This window comes from Rhagoletis pomonella, unplaced genomic scaffold (assembly GCF_013731165.1).
Source record: "Rhagoletis pomonella isolate Grant_MI unplaced genomic scaffold, Rhpom_1.0 Rhpom_scaffold_00007, whole genome shotgun sequence".
Lineage (NCBI taxonomy): Eukaryota > Metazoa > Arthropoda > Insecta > Diptera > Tephritidae > Rhagoletis > Rhagoletis pomonella.
Window position 1 is genome coordinate 13,167,455 of NW_023458561.1, and position 20,613 is coordinate 13,188,067.

The following is a 20,613-nucleotide window of genomic DNA, read 5'->3' on the forward strand; positions in this document are numbered from 1 at the left end:
TAATTAATTATTAATCATTAAAAAGGTGCTAATATCAGTATTTAATCATTAAGCGGTTATCCAAAAACATGCTTTAATTAGTAATCATTATGAATATTAATCATTATTTAACAGGTATGGTATAATGGCGAGTACGGACTCGCTTTAACGGTTTACAATATACCCAAATAAAAGTTATGATATTTAGTGTAGCCTGTTGTATTAAACTGTCGAAGTCGAATAAAACAGGGCGTGAATAAATCGTTTTTACTTCGTACAAGTCTGGTAATTTTCGAACTAGTTCGGTTTCAGTCAGGAAATTCTAGTTGTAAACTAGTACTTTTCCTGACTAGTTTGGGGTTTCACTGCAGGGATATGCTTTAATTTACATTTTTGTCTGCTGGTTTTATTATTGTTATTGGATTGACTTCAATTCGTTATGAGAGAGGAAGTACAGGTGTACCAATACGAATATACAACAAAAGTATGAATGTCGTTAGAACTTGGAAAGATAGCGGCGGCTGATATAAAAAGCGTTACACCATGTTACAGTTTTGCTCGTCACTGTACATACGTATGTACATATACTCCCCAGCAGAAAAAATTATCATATATATGATAAAAAAACCATTTGTGGTTAGCTTTTTGCGGCATTCCTGTAAAATATATAACTTGTAGCTACCTACAAAAAGTTAAATTGAAATTAGTTGGAAAGTAATGCAGGGGTAATACAGACGTAATCGGGAGTTTGTTTTCTTTAAACAAATTTCTATTTAAATATCCTCATACAAATTTTACTTTGAATGCACTTTTTTCTGCACATACATTTCCTGCAGGGTCGTGTATCTGTAAGTACATATGCATGCAAGTGCAAATGAATACATACATATGTATGTATGAACAGTAGGGTGGGTGCGATTTCTCGAACTTTTGATGTAGTTCGGGACACACTTTAGAAATATGCGGTTATCCAAAAAACTACTATGCACGTACAAAATTTCAAGCTGATCGGAATCGATTTAGATGCTGTGAGTGGAGCCTTATACGGTTGACAAACAGGCTCGATTATTTGCATAAACAGCCCCTATTTGCTTTGGCTCATGCATTTTCCTCTTTAAGCTTAGTAGCCAGCTCTTAAGAAAAGCAAAAACTCCATATAAAATGACGTACAAGAAATGGCTAAGAAATTTTCTTGAGTCAAATTTCCTTAAGGCAGTACGCAGTTCTTCAGAAATTTAGTACGCTTTCTACTACGGTTTTCTAAAGTTTTTTGTGAAACAAGAGCACAAGGCAACCCAGGTTTGCAACAGAAATATATGCCCGTTCCATTATTTCTTGAGGAAAGAGTGAGGCAACAGGCTGTGAGGTATAAAAAATGTCAAAATTCCTTGGACACACACGCGAAATAATGGCAATTTTTTCTTGACCGTTTTCTTAAGAGCTGGATACTAAGCTTTAAAATGCGCATAAGCAGCCGAACAAATGCTCGAAATTTTTGGGAATCAACTCGGATCCGGGCAGTTTTCGTTGACAACACTGGTAAAAATGGCCAGCTGTTGTCTTTTGTAGAAGTAAGCAAACAAAGGGCGCGAGTTCCGCGTCCGCGGTAGCCGAGTGGTAAGAGTTACGGGCTACAAGCCTGTAGCTGCCAGATTCGATCCTCGGTTGGAGTGATTGCGAAACATTTTTTTGTTTTTATTATTTATTTTATATTTTTTTATTTTATTTGATCTATACATTTAATTTAACTTTATTTTGTTTTCATTGGCTTTATTTTATATCACATTTTTTACTATTTTGAATTTTAATAAAAAGTTAACAACAACTAACTGAAAGCAACGTAGAAAAAATATAGAACTTATAAAAAAAAAGAATGAAAACAAAATAAATGAAAATTCAATTGGCCGTGGGACTCGAACCCACGACCTTGCGGCTCGTTTATCCACATAACTGCCGTCTGTTAGGTCAAAATTATTATGTGCATATGTGTGCCAGATTATATGCATAAGCTTTGCCGTCTGTCACAGCTTTTAAGTAAATTCTAACAATCAGTATATTTGTAAAAATAAAATTATAGTACATGGTGGGCCAAATAAGACCTACAAGTGTTAAAAGGCCGAAATTAAATAGCGCAGTGGCAGAGACAGTTTTTAAAATCAGCTGTTACTGCTAATATTGGCAGTCACTGTCGCAGCAAATACAATACGGCGTTGTCAGTGACTGCTTTTTTTGGCATTCCTTTTTGTTTGTTTACATTTTTGTGGTTACCTTTTAGGCTTCAGTGACATACACAGAAGTTGCCTGCGTTTTATTTATGTCAAATTCAACATGCAAAGATTGCTGCGATGAAGGCAGTGGCTATGAATTTAGAACTAGGGCAGTACTGCCAGCTGCCACTGCTGTATTGTGAATCGCTTCATTGGGCACCACACTTTCTAAAAAAACAGCAGATTTCAAAAAGCTGTCACTGCCACTGCCACTGCGTTATTGTATTTTGGGCTAAACACGTATAACTTCCTTATTTTTTGAATATTATTGTTATTTTATTTCTGCATGTTATAGTTAATCTCTTCAAAAATCATAATGGATACTTACAGCAAGACAGCAGTAACGACTACAATACGTTATTCATTTTACACAATTAGCCACACAAATTGATTTTTTTAGGTAATGTTTTGATGTCGGATGAAACATATTTTCAAGCAAAACTGTAGGTTGTGGGGCTCTCAAAATCCAAGGACAACACACCAGCACCAGTTACACCCATCCAGATGCACTGTTTGGTGCAGTGTTATGGCCGAAAAAGTTATCAGCCCAAACTTCTTCGAGAATGAGGATGAAACGCCAGAAACGATTTCTGGGGCTTCTTAGAGAACAATGATTGACAACTTTTTGCGGCCAACGGCATAGCAGCATCCTAATTTGTGGATCCAACCAGACGGAGCGACTGCGCTCACTGCTAGGCAAACTATGGACCTGCTGCGTGAAATTGGTAGGTCTTATTTGGCCGACCCTGTAGATATCCTGTAGGGAACTCCACTAACTACAAATGCACTATAAGTTCACTATTTTTAAACTAGGGGTCACTACGACTCGACTACTTTCCGTTGCTTTCAACTGACTACTTTACATGAAGATGTCGCAAAAAAGTTAGTTTTTTTTCAGCTATCATATAAGTTGATTTGTAGTGTGTATTAACTATTACCTACATAATAACTAGGGCAACCAAAAATATGCCGTAAAAGTGGCTACAAATTTTATTCAAATACTTAATAAACACAAATCCACATAAAAACTGTTTCGAAGTTAATTCTAAATTTTAATGGAACCCCGCATAATTGCTCGCAATGTTGTCCTCAGAAATCCCTCAAAAGCGGTTGACACAGGTAACTAGTGGAAGAAAAATTGGAGATTTTATCTCGATACCACTCTGATTTCCATCTACTTACTTATGTTAAGAGCGACACACAAGCGACTTGTCCAACCTGCAAGCACCCCCTACACAACACGGTGACAGGTAATAAGGTCAATGGAAATAAGGTCAATTGACTTTATTTCCCACCCTCGTGCGAACTTAAGTCAATTGACATTATTACCTTTTCAAAAGCGAAATAAAGTCAACAAAAATTTGGAAATGAAGTCATTGACGCTATTTCCTCATTCAAATGGAAATATCGTCAACAATGCTTAAAGTATGTCGATTCATAGAAAAAAATGTTGTTCTTACAATAAACATTGCCCCGCAAGTGTTGTTTTTTAATAGATGAAAAAGGTTATTGCCAAATCCTCACTGTTGTGATATTAATCCACACACAATCATGAACTAGTATCAATTGATTTTATTAAAACAATTTAAATTACGAATATAAAGCGAACACTATTAAATTGAAGAAACAGTCCATGTCCAAAAACCCCGGAGGAACACTGAAAGAATTCTGTGTTTTAAATTAGCATATTTTGAACGAATTCGGAATGTCTAAGGTGGAAAAGAAACCAACCTTTCTATAAGGAAACAATTATAGAAAAAGAATTTTCTTACACTGTATTCATGTCTCCGCCCATCGGCGTAGGGGCTCGACCCTATTAAGCTGGCATTTCAGGGTACTATTTTATATATATATATGGAAAATTTGAAAGTTAGGGGGGGGAGGCGCTCGAGCACCCCCCTGCCCCTACCTGGCTACGCCCATGTCTCCGCCAGTAATTTGTGACGACATCATTTAAAAGCAGCTAAGGAGAACGACGACACTATTTATTAGATGGCACATTCAACGAGCCAGTGTGCCAAAATGCGGGTATAAACAATTATTGATTATTTAATATCGGAACCGAGATCATATAAGTTAATTTACTGGTTTTCACACACTTTTGAAACACAAATTATATGCTTTTTTTCTGCAGACAAGTTGTTACCCTAAAACACAGCAGAAATCTTTCCCATCAGGGCTGCCAACTATACTTAGTATTGAGGATAAAAAAGTGCCAAAATGTGCCAAATAGAAAAATAAACGTGCCAAAAAAGTTGTCAATCCTTTTAATCATTCACATTTAGCAATAAAATAAAGCTACATTTTCCAAACAAAAGTGCAATGATAAAATAAGATAAACTAGTTGAATAGCCTTTATAAATTAGAAAATTTTAGTTGTGAAAAAGAAATGCACGCAAAGGATTTCACAAAAATGTATTGAAATGTTATTTTTTTTCACAAAAGTGCCATTTTGGCACTTTGTGCCAAATTGAAAAATTAAGTGCCATTTGAAGTAAAATAGGGACAAATGGCACGGTTTGAGCCAAGTTGGCATCCCTGCTTCCATTAACTTACAAATATAAAAATGTGAAATATCGAGGGCTTGAATTCATTAATATTAATTTGTGATTTTAGAAACCATCTGGGACTTATTACCTGTCGTTATATAAGGTAGCATTAATAACACTGATGACAGTTAAAGCTTAGGTGGATTTTTAATCAGAATCTCATCTTTGTGAAAAGTGCGCAGATAGAGGGCATTATTGAATATAAGCCCTCGATGTTTAAAATATATAAAAATTTTATTTCAACGTATACAAAAATAAATCTACCTGCCTTACAGCACGGCGGGAGATTGGGAAGGGGGGTTCGCGGGGTCGCGGCGTAGCGTGACGTGGTGTGCGCGCTAGTCGCGCGGAGCTAAGCAAATTTAATGTTTGAAAGAGAAATAATGTCAATGGATTTTATTTCGTTTTTAAAAAGGTAATAATGTCAATTGACTTTATTTCGCACCAGGGTGGGAAATAAAGTCAATTGACCTTATTACCTGTCACCGGTAAAAGATTGTAGTAAGCGCCATTTTGACGATTTTTAGTTCTAGATGCAGTTATATGTTTTGAAATAAGGTCTTTCGATTGGTGTTATCAGTTTCTAGATTTTTCCTTAGGTCCCGAGATATTGACTACAACTGTTTCGATAATTTAGTAAAAATTTAGATGGTGATGCAGTCATATTAAACTAATAAATGTTTTAAAAATGGCGTTCTCCATTTTTGGATATCCCTTTAGTTTCCGAGATATTGAGTAAAAAGTGTCACTAATTTGGTAGAAATTTCTATCACATTTTGTCGTATTTCATACAAAGTGGCTGCCAAATTGTTGACAAATGGCGCTTACGACAAAATTTTACTAAAGAAAATCCCTCATAAACTCAAAACTAATTAACAATAAACATTAAAAATTAAATAATTTAATTTAGACAGAGCAATCTTTTTCGATCGGGTTCAAATCGGGCGATTATGGGGGCCTATTCACGAATTCAAGTTTATTTGCAAAGGTGCTGCACTCACCAATGTAACAATCGTGTCGATAAAAAGGTAAAATATAACTTTTAGTTTGCTATTAAAAACCCCACCTCCTTTCTATTTGAAGAGTAAATTTGTTGATGCAACAAAACGGAGCAGATTTTCAGTTGAGCGGACTAGAGGACTAGGTTTCAAATTGGTTTCAAATTATTTCGACACAACGGAACAAGTCTACTCATATCGGAGGAATGTCCGAACGATGGCTTATTGTGTATTTACCTGCCGTCCCTAAATTGGAGCGCTAAGCGTTGCGTTATGCATTGTCAACGAGTGTCAGCGCGCGCTATCCCCAAATCAACGCGTCGTAATATCTGACGTTTTCTCAGGTCCTCTCGTTTTTATTCTAGTTTCCTCTTTCACTTGTTTGTCCTTTCTCTTTCTTTCCGTCTTCTGAAAAATGAAAATTCCACTTGCTCGGCGTTAGCGCCGCGTTATTGTGGGATGCTTCATACAAATTGTATGGGCATGAGGATTTTTGACAGTTGCTTGGGGCTTGACGCGCCAATTTAGGGATGGCAGTACGTTCTTTTTTTGGTGCACAAAGTCAGTATTACCGCAGCCGTACTGTGATGAACGTGATGTCGGTGGAGATATAAATAATTTTTTCTCAACTTTTCATACCCTTCCTCCCGTAAACTGTCTTTCCCTTTCTCTAGCCCGCGCTCGCTGCTGCGCGGACAAAAAAATGGGGATGATATTTTGACCAGCTTTGGCTATATTTCTTTTGTTTGTTTAATGTTTATTATTCTTTAAAAAAATATAGCTCATTATCTTACATAAACCATATCTATATGTCGAAATTTCATCTTTGTAGAAAAATTAAGAAAATTCGGTAAAATTTTACTACAAACTTTTTATTAAGAATTTTGAGATAATTCTAATTTGCAGTTTTATACCCAATTAAATTATAGCTAAGAAAGTAAAAGTCTAATTTGGCTAAGAATTCGCGTTGATTTTTGATAACTTTTGTTTACGGAACGGTGTTATTATTATGGGTGAACCCGTCAGCAAAAAAAAAATATGAAAAATCAACGCGAATTCTTAACTAATTGAAATTTTCAGTTCCTTAATCTGGAATTTAATGGGCATACTTAGATATTCCCAATAAAAAAATTTTTGTTGTTGTAAAAATTTTCCTGCTTTTCTACAAAGTTTGAAATTAGGAATTATATGGTTTTGGTTAGCTAATGAGCTATATTTTTATTAAAAAAAAATGAACCAAGAAAAAAAATATAGCCAAAACTGGTCAAAATGGCGTGTCTTAATTGTTTTTTACATGACCATATCGAGCTCTAACCATATACATATATACCTCCGGCTAAGTCTATCAGATTGAGACAAAACTTGCACTGATTCGTTTAATATAAAGTCTTCGGGAAAAATATTTTCTTGCAATTTTCGGTAGAATATATCCTTCTGCAAACATTTTTTCTCTCTCTCTTTAGCTACTATTAGTATTATTTTTAGCTCTTTAGCTCTTTTTTTCCGGCCGTTTTAGCTCCAACCGAAATTTTTCACACTGGTAAATACATACATAGGTATGTTCTCGTTCAAAAGGCTACGGCATTTAGCGGGGGACTTCACTGTGGTTATGTGAGACTCGAAAGCTTTCCTTCAAGCGTTGAATTTTTGATATATTTTCTTGTCACTTGTTTACATACAGTGGTCGAAAAAATTATAGCCGCACCATATTTTTACAAATTTCAACATATTATTTTTATGTAATTTAATTTTGGTTATCTATACATATAATAAAATTGTAACAGGTCGATGTCTGTACATTATAGCTATTAAAGAAAAATTAATTAATTAAAAATCTAATAATTTATTAGAGCACCAGAAGCCAAATCAACCATTTTTAGAATTTTTGTCTAAAGTTAGAGAGTTGCCACCTGTTTAAAAATTGCAGTTTAAGTATATTGATAAGAAAAAGTGAATATTGCAATATATGCTTCAAAAGAAAGAGGCTTAAGAAGGTTTACAGCCAAAAATATTTTTTAGAGTTGCCACCTGTTTGAAATTTTTAATTCAATTTAAATTATAAGTTAAGTTGAATATTGCAGTATGGGTATCAAACTGAAGAGGTTTAGGAAATTTTACTACCGAAAATATTTTTAGGGAGGGTTGCCACCTGTTTGAAAAATTTTATTGTATTAAGTTGATCAAATAAATGAAATATATATCTATACTTATAATAAAATTGTAACAGGCCGATGTCTGTACCTTATAGATATTAAAGAAAAATTAATATAGTGGGTTTTTATTAGGTTACAGAAGCAAAATAAAAAACTTTTAGAAATTTTGACTCTTTGTCTGTCTGTATATTTGTACGCACATCACTCGAAAACATGGACTTGAATGCAGTTTTCACCGATGTATCGCTAGAGATCTAGCTTACAATATAGAAGAATTAAATAAGAGACGCCACCTGTGTTTAAAATTTCAGTTTAGGTGTATCGATACGGTAAAGTAAATACTGCAATATGGCTGTCAAAAGAAAGAGGTTTATAAAGGCTTACAGCTGAAAATATTTTTGTGGAAGGTTGCCACCTATTTGAAAACTTTAATTTAATTTAATTGATAGCATAAATTAAATATTGCAATAATGGCATCAAACTAAAGAAGCTAAGCAATTTTAACGCCGAAAATATTTTTAGGGGATTTGCCAACTGCTTGAAAAATTGTATTCATTTAAATTTGTAAAATAAATGAATTATTATATACGGACATTAAACTAAAGAGGATTAGGAAGCTTCCTTCTGAAAATATTTTTAAAGTGGGTTGCCACTTATTTGAAAACTTCAATTCAGTTAAATTTATAAGATAACTTAAATGTTGCCATATGGGTATCAACAAAAGTATTTGAGAATAATAAAATTGCTACAGGCCGATATCTGTACATAATAGATGTTAAAGAAAAATTAATAGCGGGTTTATTAGATCAACAGAAGCCAAATCTAAAATTTTTATAATTTTGGTCTGATTGTCAGTATATTTGTAAGCGCATCACGCATGGAATTAAATGCAGTTTTCACCCATGTTTATATTGCTAGAGCTCTAATTGAAAATATATGTAGAATCCTTTTTTTTTGTTTTAGTTTATCGCCGATCATTATTACTAGGTATTTGAATGCATTAACTCTTTCCAGTGCGTTGTTGTTTTTATTTAGAGTTAGCAACTGACTATCCTCAAAATTTCGCCTTGATATAACCACAAACTTAATTTTACTGACATTCAATTAAGTGTGTTCAAGCATAACCAATCGCACTTTTTTGGAACTTCTGTGTGGAAGGTTTTTCGCTAAAAAAAAGTTAAAACTTTTTGTTGCTGCTGCCAAAAAAATAAGAAATCTGAGACGCCACGGCTTACAATTTCATACAGTTCTCTGTACAATGTATTTCACTAAACAACTAAACACCTACACCGACTTGGTTCATATTTGGAACATATGCCAGCACCTTGAAAATAAATATTCCAACCAAAAATTTACTCGGTATGTTGCTCGGGATATTCCTAAAATTCTTATACATACCTTGTTTATACCTACGAAAAAACCGCATTAACGAAAAACCGATTTGATTCAACACATATTTCTTTCAAGCGTTTATACCGGTGTCAATTTAGCGCGCTCACTGAAACCGTATTCAAAAGTAAACTAAATTTTTATTCGATATTTCTTTAATAATTAACTTGCGCGGTGGACCGAAATGGAAGCGAACAAGAATTTAAATTTGTTGTAATAATGATTCAAATTTAAAACGGGCTGTATAAAGAAAACCGGCCATTCTTCAGTTCGCGTTAAATTAATGATGTGTTTATACCTGTTTTATAACCGATGTGAGAAATAAAAAAGCGATTTGAAAACAAACTCGAGTCAATACACTTTTGAATTTCTGAGCGTGTTGAAAGTTGGTTTATGCCTCCGTTTTGAATCACAGCGAACTGGGTCAAAGCGCTTTATGTGTCGGTATAAACAAGGTAACAGACTAAAACGTAAAAAAACAATATACACTTAGGTGAAAAATTGAGTCAGTAATAAAAAAAATCACAATTTATGAGTCTTTCGGTGGTTCTTTGGCAAAATTGTAATGCATTGTTTTGATATATATTCTCGCTATTTCAGGGCTTGAAAGCCCAGTCATAGCTTTTTGAGTAATATTTTTATTTTTATTTTGCAATACGCGTCTCATGGCATTTTAATAATCAATAACCATCTTACTTACTAATTTATAATAAAATCTGAAAAAACCACCGAAAAACGCATAAATGGTGAGTTTTTTTTTATTATTGACTCAATTTTGCACCTAAGTGTATCTCTAAACCTAATTACGCTGAGGAACTGAAGGAAAGATCGTCGTAGGTATATCAATCGCAAAAGTTCTTATAAGGCACCGCGAAGTAAGCGGGCATTGGCTAGTCACAAATAAATTTGGTTTCGTATTTGGTCGGCGAATCAAATCACAAATAAATTTTATTTCTTATTTGATCGACAAATCAAATCACAGGTAAAATTTATTTAGAATTTTAAGCAACTTTCAGTTCAGAAATATATTTGATATATGGATTTGTGATTTGACTAATTGAAAAACACGCAACCCTGATTACGTCTTCCACGCGACAATCTGAAATGTGCTACTTTCCGTTTCCCAACTTTTCTGGGTTAAAACCTGTAAAACTGTCAAAAAGCAAAAGAAGCCAGAGAACCGAGTACAGGAACGCTTTCTGGCAAATTTCTGTAAATTCTTGCAACTTCTTGCGAGTTAGGGAACGGCAGTCACTGCCGCAACAAACACAATACGGCATTGTCACGGCCCCGTCAGAATGGGTACTTTGCGTACGTTCCGCTCAAGGATGAAACTGACAGTTGAGTAGACTGTGTGTGTTTGCATAGAGAGCGTTAGATTGGCAACCCTTGCGTCGACGGACCCAGCGAACGTTCGCCAACACTCAACTTTTGACGCTCGTAAGTCCGTCACTGCTGACAGTTGTATAACCCCGCGTTAACAAAATACAGGCCCAATGAGAATATGCACATAATTTACACATTGTTTGAGTAAAGTAGGCATCCCGACAATAAATTGTCTTCGAAAAGCAGAGACAGTTATGAAAACATCAAGAGAAGTGGGAATATATTAATTAAAAAAAAATTTGAATATTTTTCTATTGCATCTAAAAAATTTACTTGTGTAAACCCCAAGTATGTGGCCATGCTGATTTTTGTTTGCAGACGCAACACCTTCATTGCGGCGTATCTCTACGGTACGTACGCCACTTCCTTCGCTTACTTTTCCGTTATTGACGTACAAGTACCCATTCTGACGGGCCTATCAGTGGCTGCTTTTTTTGACATTCCCTTTTGTTTGCTTACATTTTTGTTATTGCCTTTTAGGCAAATTACCTTGTAGGGAAACGAACTAGTGCGGAACTGGTTCGGTTCTAGTGCGTTTGGAACCATGACTAGTACGCGTTGCATGCTAGCGACTGGCGAATTTAGCATTGCGATGTCCTAGGAAGTGTCAATTGTCCCCCGTTCCATCCCTTTGGCTCTAGTTCCGAACCAGTTCTAAATTCGACAGATGAGATCTAGTTCGTTCTGCATCCCCTTTTCTTTAGTTCCAAACCAGTTCCTAATTCGACAGATGAGATCTAGTTCGATCTGCATCCATTTTTTATAGTTCCCAACCTGTTATAAATTCGTCACCTTAGATCTACATTTCTAATCAGGCTTGCCGAAACATTTCCCTTCTATATTAAATACGATCGGATGAAGGAAGGACAATACAATCACAAATGTTTAAACGCATTTATTAAAAATTTATAAACCACATTAGTAGTAGTAGTAGTATTAAACTTAAGTAGTAAGTAAAAAACAAAAGTGCGTTCTGTTTAAAAGTAAACATAAATTTAAGCATATTGATTTTTAAGTAAATTCAGTTCTTCTTAAGCTTATATGTATATGAAGTACTTCGAAAGTTTTTGTCGTACTTAACTTAAATAAGATAGACAGTCAGTCAATAAAGTTTAGGTACAGTGAAGTTTTTACAATACCGGCAACTATTTTTTAAATATTTTATTTTTCCCTAATTTTTTATAAAAATATGGTCAATTCTACAACAAAATTCCCAAAAATCAGAGTTTCAAACCTTATGCAAAATTAAAGAAAACTGCGATTTTCCATCCAAGTATTGCAATTTACACTCTTTAGAAAAAAGTTAAGTACTCAGTTATTAGCCCATTCAATTTTAGTATAACAAAGTGCAAGTTTGAGGTAGCTAGGACTTACCATTGATATTTAGCAATTTTTTTTTTGTTGTTTGGTAAGTCCTAGCTTCCTCACACTTGCACTTCATTATACTAAAATTGAATGGGCTAAAAAACTTTTTCTAGAGAGCGTAAATAGAAAGTGAATTATTTTAATGAAATTTTGCAGAATTTTCTTAAATTTTGCACAAGGTTTGGAACTCTGATTTTTGGGAATTTTGTTGTAGAATTGACCATATTTTTATAAAAAATTACCGAAAACTAAAATATTAAAAAATAGTTGCCCGTATTGTAAAAAATTCGTTGTACCTAAACTTTATTGACTGCCTGTATTAAGGTAGCTGTGGTGGATTGCATAAAAAAACTTAATTTGTCTTTTCTTAAAAAAAAGGTAGCTCTGGTGGCTTACATTTTTAAATAAATTTAGTGATAAAGTGGTAATTATTTTGACACTTTTTTAATGCCTCTTTTTCTGCAACTGCATTGCCTTTCTCAATTGTCCTTCAGGATCTTGGCCTTTGTTTATGGAATTACTAAGTATAATGATTATTAAGCAACTCAAAAACTATACCAGCGTGATAACCGACGTATCCTTTTGAGAGGAACCCTTATAAAAGGAATAAGACCCAAACTTTTCAGGTAAAAATTTCAGTAGGATGCGTCTTTATGGCCTTTTAAATTTTATAAATTATCATTATTTTTAAGTGGAAAAATAAAACTGTAAATTAATGATAATCTCTGCGCGAAAAAATAAAAATCATAAAATAATCATTATTTGTAATCCCAAAAATAAAAATCAAATAATAATTATTTCCGTTTGAGCGAAAAAATAAAACTCAATAATAATTCATAAAATAATGATTAAATGCCGATTTAAATTAGTTAACTCATAATGATTACCTTCCCTGCTTTTAAAATTTAAAATAGAATAGTTTAGTGAAAGTACCACATTTCACTGCTTTTGGACTGGGGCGGAACTAGTTACTATCGGACTGGTTCGTTTTTGGCAAAAAAGAACTAGTACTGAACTAGAAATCTGGTTCACTAGTTCGTGTTTTCCTTACAGGGTATGTCAAATGCATCATGCGAAGTTTGCTGCGATGAAGGCAGTGGCAGTGAATTTAGAAATTGGGCTAAACTGAGCAGTACTGTCAGCTGCCACTACATGTATTGTGAGTCGCTTCATTGGACACCACACTTTCTAAAAACAGCTGATTTCGAAAAACTGCCACTGCGTTATTGTATTTTGGGCTTAAATGTTCAACAAGAAATTTAACCCACACAAGCAACCATAACATGAACCACAGCAGCACAAGTCAGAACAGCCAGTCACGCAACAAGCCACAGCAACATGTAGCTGCACGAACACGCAACATCTAGCACGCAGCCTATTAAAGATACAACACCACTGCCAGCCACTGCTCACCACTTTCTCCTGAAATTCAAACGATTTACAAACACATTCACAACTTTTTAGTCATCTCACCCAATTTGCCACAGGGCGAAGACGACATCATTACGACGTCGCTCTGGCAAAGTCGTTTTGGTGAACTCGAAACGACGTCGTTACGATGTCGCTCTGGTGAAGTCGTTTGGGTGAACTCGAAACGAATCCGTTTCTTCAAACCTACAAGTTTTTTGAGGAACCTTCGGTCTAGGTTGGACAAGTTCCACGCCCAAATTTTTATATATCTAAGCATAAATAAAAGTCATTCATTTTGATAGTAAACCGTTTTTATGACAATTTTTTATCATGACAGAATATGTAATCCACAATGTACACTTGTGCTCAGAAAATTAAGCCACCTACATATTTTTTTCAGTATTCATAATATTTTTCATATAAAATGTTTTTTTTTTTAAGGTAAAGTTCACTCTATTGGCCTTATTAATAAAAAATAAAATTTGTGGGAATACGATTTTTTTTTTAATTTGGTAGAAAACTGTACTTTTACTTACAGCGTGGCGACGAACAACAGGTTTTTTTTGAGAAATAAAAGGGTCCTTTATAGATTTTGCGAAAAAAGTATTTTATTGTTAATTTTCCATAGATTTTTCTTTAGTCGGATTAATTAGTGTTATTGTAATCCTTATTTACATTTGCCAGCAGTGTAAACTTTGAGAGAAAATTTCATTTGGCACGCAAGTTTTTTTCAGGTGACAGAAGGGACTCAAAATGGAGAAAATTAGAAGTACGCTTTAATTGATGATGCCCAGCTCTCAAAAATGATTAATATACTTTTAATATTATATCAGAAGCGTTCCAGCAAAAATTCAACGAATCTGTGGAAATAATGGGGCGAATAACCAAAAGATATTTCCATTATGCTGGAGACAGGATCTCAAAACAGAATAAAAGAAATGTTTCACAGTCATCTGCATAAATATACTATCTGTCATATTGATAAGTTTTAACAATTTATTTTTTTGTTACTTCATTTTAGTTATCTTTATAAAAATTTGGTTTATTTTTAACAAGGACCATATTGTTCAAAATTCAAAAATTGCGCAATATACATGTGCATGTATGTGCATATAAAAAGAATTAACAAGCTTTTATAAACATTTTAAGATTTTTATTCTGCATTAAAGAAACACATATGAAGCAGTTTTAAAGTCCATTGAAGTTTGGTATGTATAATAGAATACAAGGTTGAAGTGCCTCAAAGCATGCATTTTCTGTCATAAAATTCATATGGATGAAAATGCGCAGTACCGCAAAAAAAATAACACCAAAAATCAATGTGAGTTTTGTGTTACTTCAAGCCTGTGTTCTATTATACTAACATTTTATGGACTATAAAACTGCTTCCTATGTGTTTCTTAAATGCAGATTAAAAAGCTTTAAATTTTTATGAAAGCTTGTTGAAATTTTTTTATATATACATATATATGTATGTATGTATACTGCGCATTGCTTTAATTTTGAACTACATGGTCCTTGTTAAAAAATAAACCCAATTTTAATTAATTTTAAAGATAACTAAAATGAAGTAACAAAAAAATTAATATATTAAAATTTTTGTTTGTATTTTATGACTGAATGTTTATCTTATTTTTCTTTTTTATTAATATTTAAGTATTTATGTATATTTAAAAAAACTATGAAAAAAATTCAACTAGTTAAATTAAACTATTTTAAACTAAAAAAATTGTTTTTAATTTTCTAGCAGAACCTCAGCTTCTTCATCGCCAGGAGCAGCACCAGTACCTTCTGCCCTCTGCTCCTTCATCGCCAGGAGCACCATCAGTACATTCCGCCCTCAGCACCTTCAACGCCAGAAGCACTTTCAAAGTGTAGTTCAAACTTGTCAAATTTTGCAAAGTTGTAAGAAAACTTAATTTTTGTGAACCACCATAAATGATTTGCAAGTGTTAATATATATCAAAAGAAAAGCAAACCGATGACCTTTCTTTTGATTATAACACCGTTAAAATCGCTTTACGTTTTCATAAAAATGTTGCAACTTTTGTAAACAGCTATATGTAAGCAGTGAAAAGGTGGTCAAATTTTGCAAAGTTATAAGAAAAGTGAATTTTTGTAAACCACTTAAAATAATTTTTTGACTACTAGTATATATCAAAACAAAGGTATATCGATTGCAAATTTTTATATTGGGCTACTGGTAAAAAAAAGTGGGAAATTTTTTTTTGCATTCAAAAGATTGGTACAATACAGCGATGTTCTATTGAAAAATTTCAATAAATTAATTTTCGTGATTGGGATAGTGAAAAATATTTTGGGTGTTCAAACAATTGGGATACGATTTACACTAAGTTTTAGCAAATACCCAATCGTGTGACACTGCCTTTAAACTTGTGTTTATACGGATGTTGGTAAAGAACGAACTATAAAAAACTAACCGAAATTAAATAACAACAAAAATAATATTTTGAAACTTGTCAAAATTTGGTGCGGATATAATTTTTTCGACTACTGTACATACGTTGGCTATGATTACTCGGCCGTGCTATCATAGTAGCACAATGCCACTCATATTTGACTTACAAACAACCTAAGGGCAGGAATTTCAATATTTCAACCCTGTTTATATGAAAAATTTTATTTTTATCAGTATTTTCCTTTTAATCAAAATATGTTGAAATAAAAGTGAAACTAAAAAAAAATTTCCCAGAATTAGCTATACTCAAATTAAAGTGTCAGACATAAGAGTGTTTAGAAATGTCCAGCTTGAACATGTATAATCTTCTGAGGTATTTGAAGAGGGTTACCATCTATTTTAAAAATATATTCAAATTCAAATATATTATAAGTTAAATGAGTTCTTACAATACAGGTATTAATCGAATGTCTTGAAAAGGCTTTATTTCTAAGCTACATATGCATAGCAGGGTTTCCACAGATTTGAAAATTCAAATTCAACTTAAATTATAGGAATTCGGTAATTTTAATGCATATGTATGTATCACAATATGAGTGTGAGACGAAAGAGGCTTAAAAAGGTTGCCAACTGTCCAGAAGGTTAAATTCAAACTATTCAATAATTTCAATGAAGTACTTATTACAATAGGGGTACCAATCGAAATAGTTTTGAAAGTGGTTCACTTCTAAACTACATGTTAGGGGGTTGTCCCTTTTTCAATATATATATATTTGAATTCAGGGTATATAATAATACAAAAAGTTTCACAATAGAGAGGTTTAAGAAAGTTTTCGTTTCAAAATATTTGTATTGAAGATGGTTAAAAAATTTTAAATCTCCTGTTTTTAGTATAGTTAAAGTTTGTTGAGATTTATTGAAATAAATTACACCTAATGTAACATGCAGAAATTTCATACACTCAGCGAAGCGGGTGATGGCGATCTAGTATTAGATATTAATTCTTAAATAAAAAATAAAACAATATAGCCAGTACTGCTCAAGAAAAGAAGTTTCTATTATTGCCATCAGTGCAAATTACCAATCCAGAAAACCCGGGCCAATTTGCCAAGACTATACATCTAGATATTTGATTTTGATTTCAATAACAAAGCCTTTTATTTTTAACCGTTTTCACAAATAGAAGAAGGTTATCAATCTGTCGGAATATTTTTTTTATGTTTTTTACCGCCTAACTTTGGACCACGTTAACCAATTATTTTTTTGAAGGAAAGATATTACCTCACAGGGGGTCCTATACTAGTTTGTTTTAAATCCGATCATTGGATCATGAAGAAATTAATTCTTATATAAGAATTGAAGTCGGTTTTCTTTTTTTGCTTAAAATTTACTTGTTATATACATAGATTTGTCACATTTTTGTAATTGAACCATTTGTAATTGAATCATGAACCGGTTCTTGAACCGGTACACACTTTTTCTAAGTGGTTTGATCCACTGAACCGAACCGCACCGTTTTTTGGACCGGTTTGCAGCCCTGGATAAAAGTGCTTACGTTTGTGTAAGAAACATACTAAAGTGTAGTAGTATTGCCAATTTTTAAACCCAAAAGTTATTTCGGGGAAAAATAATTAAGTAATAAAACTTAGGTATAATTTATATTTTTATTATTAATAAATAAAAAAAAACGGAACAGTCCAGCGCCTTCGCCTTGGTCTGCAAAATTTAAATGTAGAATACGTGGTATGGTTAAGAGCATATCCAAGTCAAAAACGAAAGGACACACTAGGAAAAAAATATCGATAACAAAAGCGATAATAATATCGATAGCAAAATCGATAAAAACATCGATAAACAAATCGATGAAAATATTAATATCAAAATCGATAGTAACATCGATAGCAAAATCGATAACAAAATCGATAAAAATATCGACAACAAAAGCGATAACAATATTGATAGCAAAATCGATAAAAATATCAATAACAAAGTCGATAACAAAATCGATTACAAAGTCGATATCAAAATCGATAAAAATAGCGATAACAAAAGCGATAACAATATCGATAGCAAAATCGATAAAAATATCGGTAGCAAAACCGATAAAAATATTGATGACAAAATCGATAAAAATATCGACAACAAAATCGATAACTAATCGATAACAAAATCGATAATAATATCGATACCAAAATCGATACAAAAAAATCGATAACAAAATCGATAAAAAATATCGATCGTTCTATCGATAAGTTCTGAATACATCAATAGCAAAATCAGTAACAGTATCGCCAACAAAATCGATCAAAATATCGATAACAAAAGCGATAATAATATCAATAGTAAATCGTTAACACAATCAACAAAAATATCGATGGTAAACCGATACAAATATCGATGACAAAATCGAGTACAAATTCGATAACAAACTTAATAAAAATATCGATAACAAAAACCATTAAAAATATCGATCATTATATCCCTAAGCTTTGAAAATATCTATAGCAAAATCAATAACAATATCGATAAGAATTTCGATAACAAAATCGATAAAAATATCGATCACAAAACCGACAAGATATCGATTATTATATCGATTAGGCCCGAGAATCCCGAAAATCTCTAAAATCCCGAAATAGTTCCCAGATTGAGTCTCTGTGCTTCTATCTATATCCTTTTCTCTAAAACTACCTTTATTTTAACCTTTCTTCCTCTATCGTCATCTATAATTTTATCGGTATCCTCATCCTCATCTTTTTCTTTATATTTATATATATATATTTACATATGTACATACGCGCGATTAGGTTATAAATATTGCGTCATCTGTTTGTCAAAAGCCGAAATATGTACTTACGCACGCATACGTACTTTTTGTCTCCTTCCCTCACTTCCAACGCAAGCACGTGGTTGCAAAACGATGACGAAGTGATTTTGTATGGGAAATCATTTATGCCCATACATATATTTGAATCAAATAAACATACTTAGAAGATATCAACCAATACTTTCCATATACCAAACGAAAGGAAAACTCTTGAATTTTTGATTAAAGGAATCAAAAACAAAATCATTCGGGCGGTTTTCGAACATATTGGTAATACAAAAAATTTGCTAATTTATTCAAACATTTTTGCCTTAAATTGCTCAATATGTATTGACTTTACATAACCGTTCGTTTTATGATAGAAACCGATTTGGTTACTTACAAAAATGAATTTGTTACAGGTTTGGATTTTTTTTTGAAACGCCGCACTCTCCTTTGAAATCGCTTCATTAGTTGTCGTGCAATAAGCGTTTATGTGAAGCTCTAAAAATTACAACTACAACATTTCAGCATAGCCTCCATATCGAAACGTAAGACGTATTCTACGTCAAAATTAAAAAAAAACATATTTATATGTATTAAAAAACTGATAACCGTAGCCACGTCTGGTTACAACCACTGAGGGCAGCTGTACTTCAAGCTTACTGTCGCGTAACGTCTTTCCAGGGAACCGTGGTAAGTATGTATTCATAACCGTTAAACCCAGTTTGAAAATTTCCGATAAAATTTTAAAGCTTTAAATTACTTAAAAATACCGTTCGAAAATGGGTTAGAATCACTGCGTGTTTAAAATCTTCATATCACAGCCCACGGCAGTGCGCGCGAGTGACGAAAGCAGCCACAGTAGCATGCTGAAATTACTCGCTTATATATATACGAGATTTTGAAGTTTTTATCCAGATGTCCAATCGACATGTTTGAGATATCGTTGGAAAGGTCTTGCAGAGTGTGTCCAGAAAATTTATTCAAACTTCATAAACGAATAACCGGACTCTTAAAAGTTAGGCCGAAGTGTTGCGAAACAAAAAAAGTTTTTTTTTGCTTTTGCCGGTTTAAGTGTTATTCAAACTATACCTTATATATTAAGTTCCGGCTACTAGTTGGAAAGATATGGAGGTAAATGTGTTTTGGTTCGTACCTCCACTACGAGATGCTTTGGTATGTATGTGGCGTCTGTACGCTACTTCATTTAATTTTTTTCAGACTTACAGGAAATAAAGTACAAAAAAAAACTAAGAAGGTTTTGTTCCAGGATGTTTTGATTAGTATGCCTTTGTGGGCGTAGCTGCTGCCTAAAATTCGAAAAAAGGTAATTCTTTCAACTACCACTGAGACCGCACTACTCAGTTCATGTCATTGATGTGGATATCAGTAGAAGGGTCTTCAAACAAGCTATCTAACGCTATCTTTCGTGTTTATAAAATATAAATATGTCATAACGTTCTCGTCTGAAAACTAAAATCGCGCTGCTGAAAATATAAATTTCGGGCAATTTTTCAAAAACTGGTCAGTCGATTTTATTCTAAGTTTTCACAAATATAGCCCAAAACCTTAGCTTTCATCTGGTATATGGCTTATATCTGGCAAAATTCTTGTTGTGGAGTTATTGCGATTCAAATTGAAAAAATGTCGCTCCGAAAAGGGTCAAAGGGTTAAAAGTTAACATATAAAAATAAACTACGAGACAATCAGACGAATACAGTTGTTTATTGTATCCAAAGTTGGTACCGAGTTGATAAGTTTTTATCATTTCTCATTATTTTTTAGTTTTTAATTTTTTCGAATACAAAGGATATGATCATTCTTTTTCGCTTTATTTCGTATTCGAAAAATTATATGTTTCAATGGACACATCGATTTGAATACAAAAT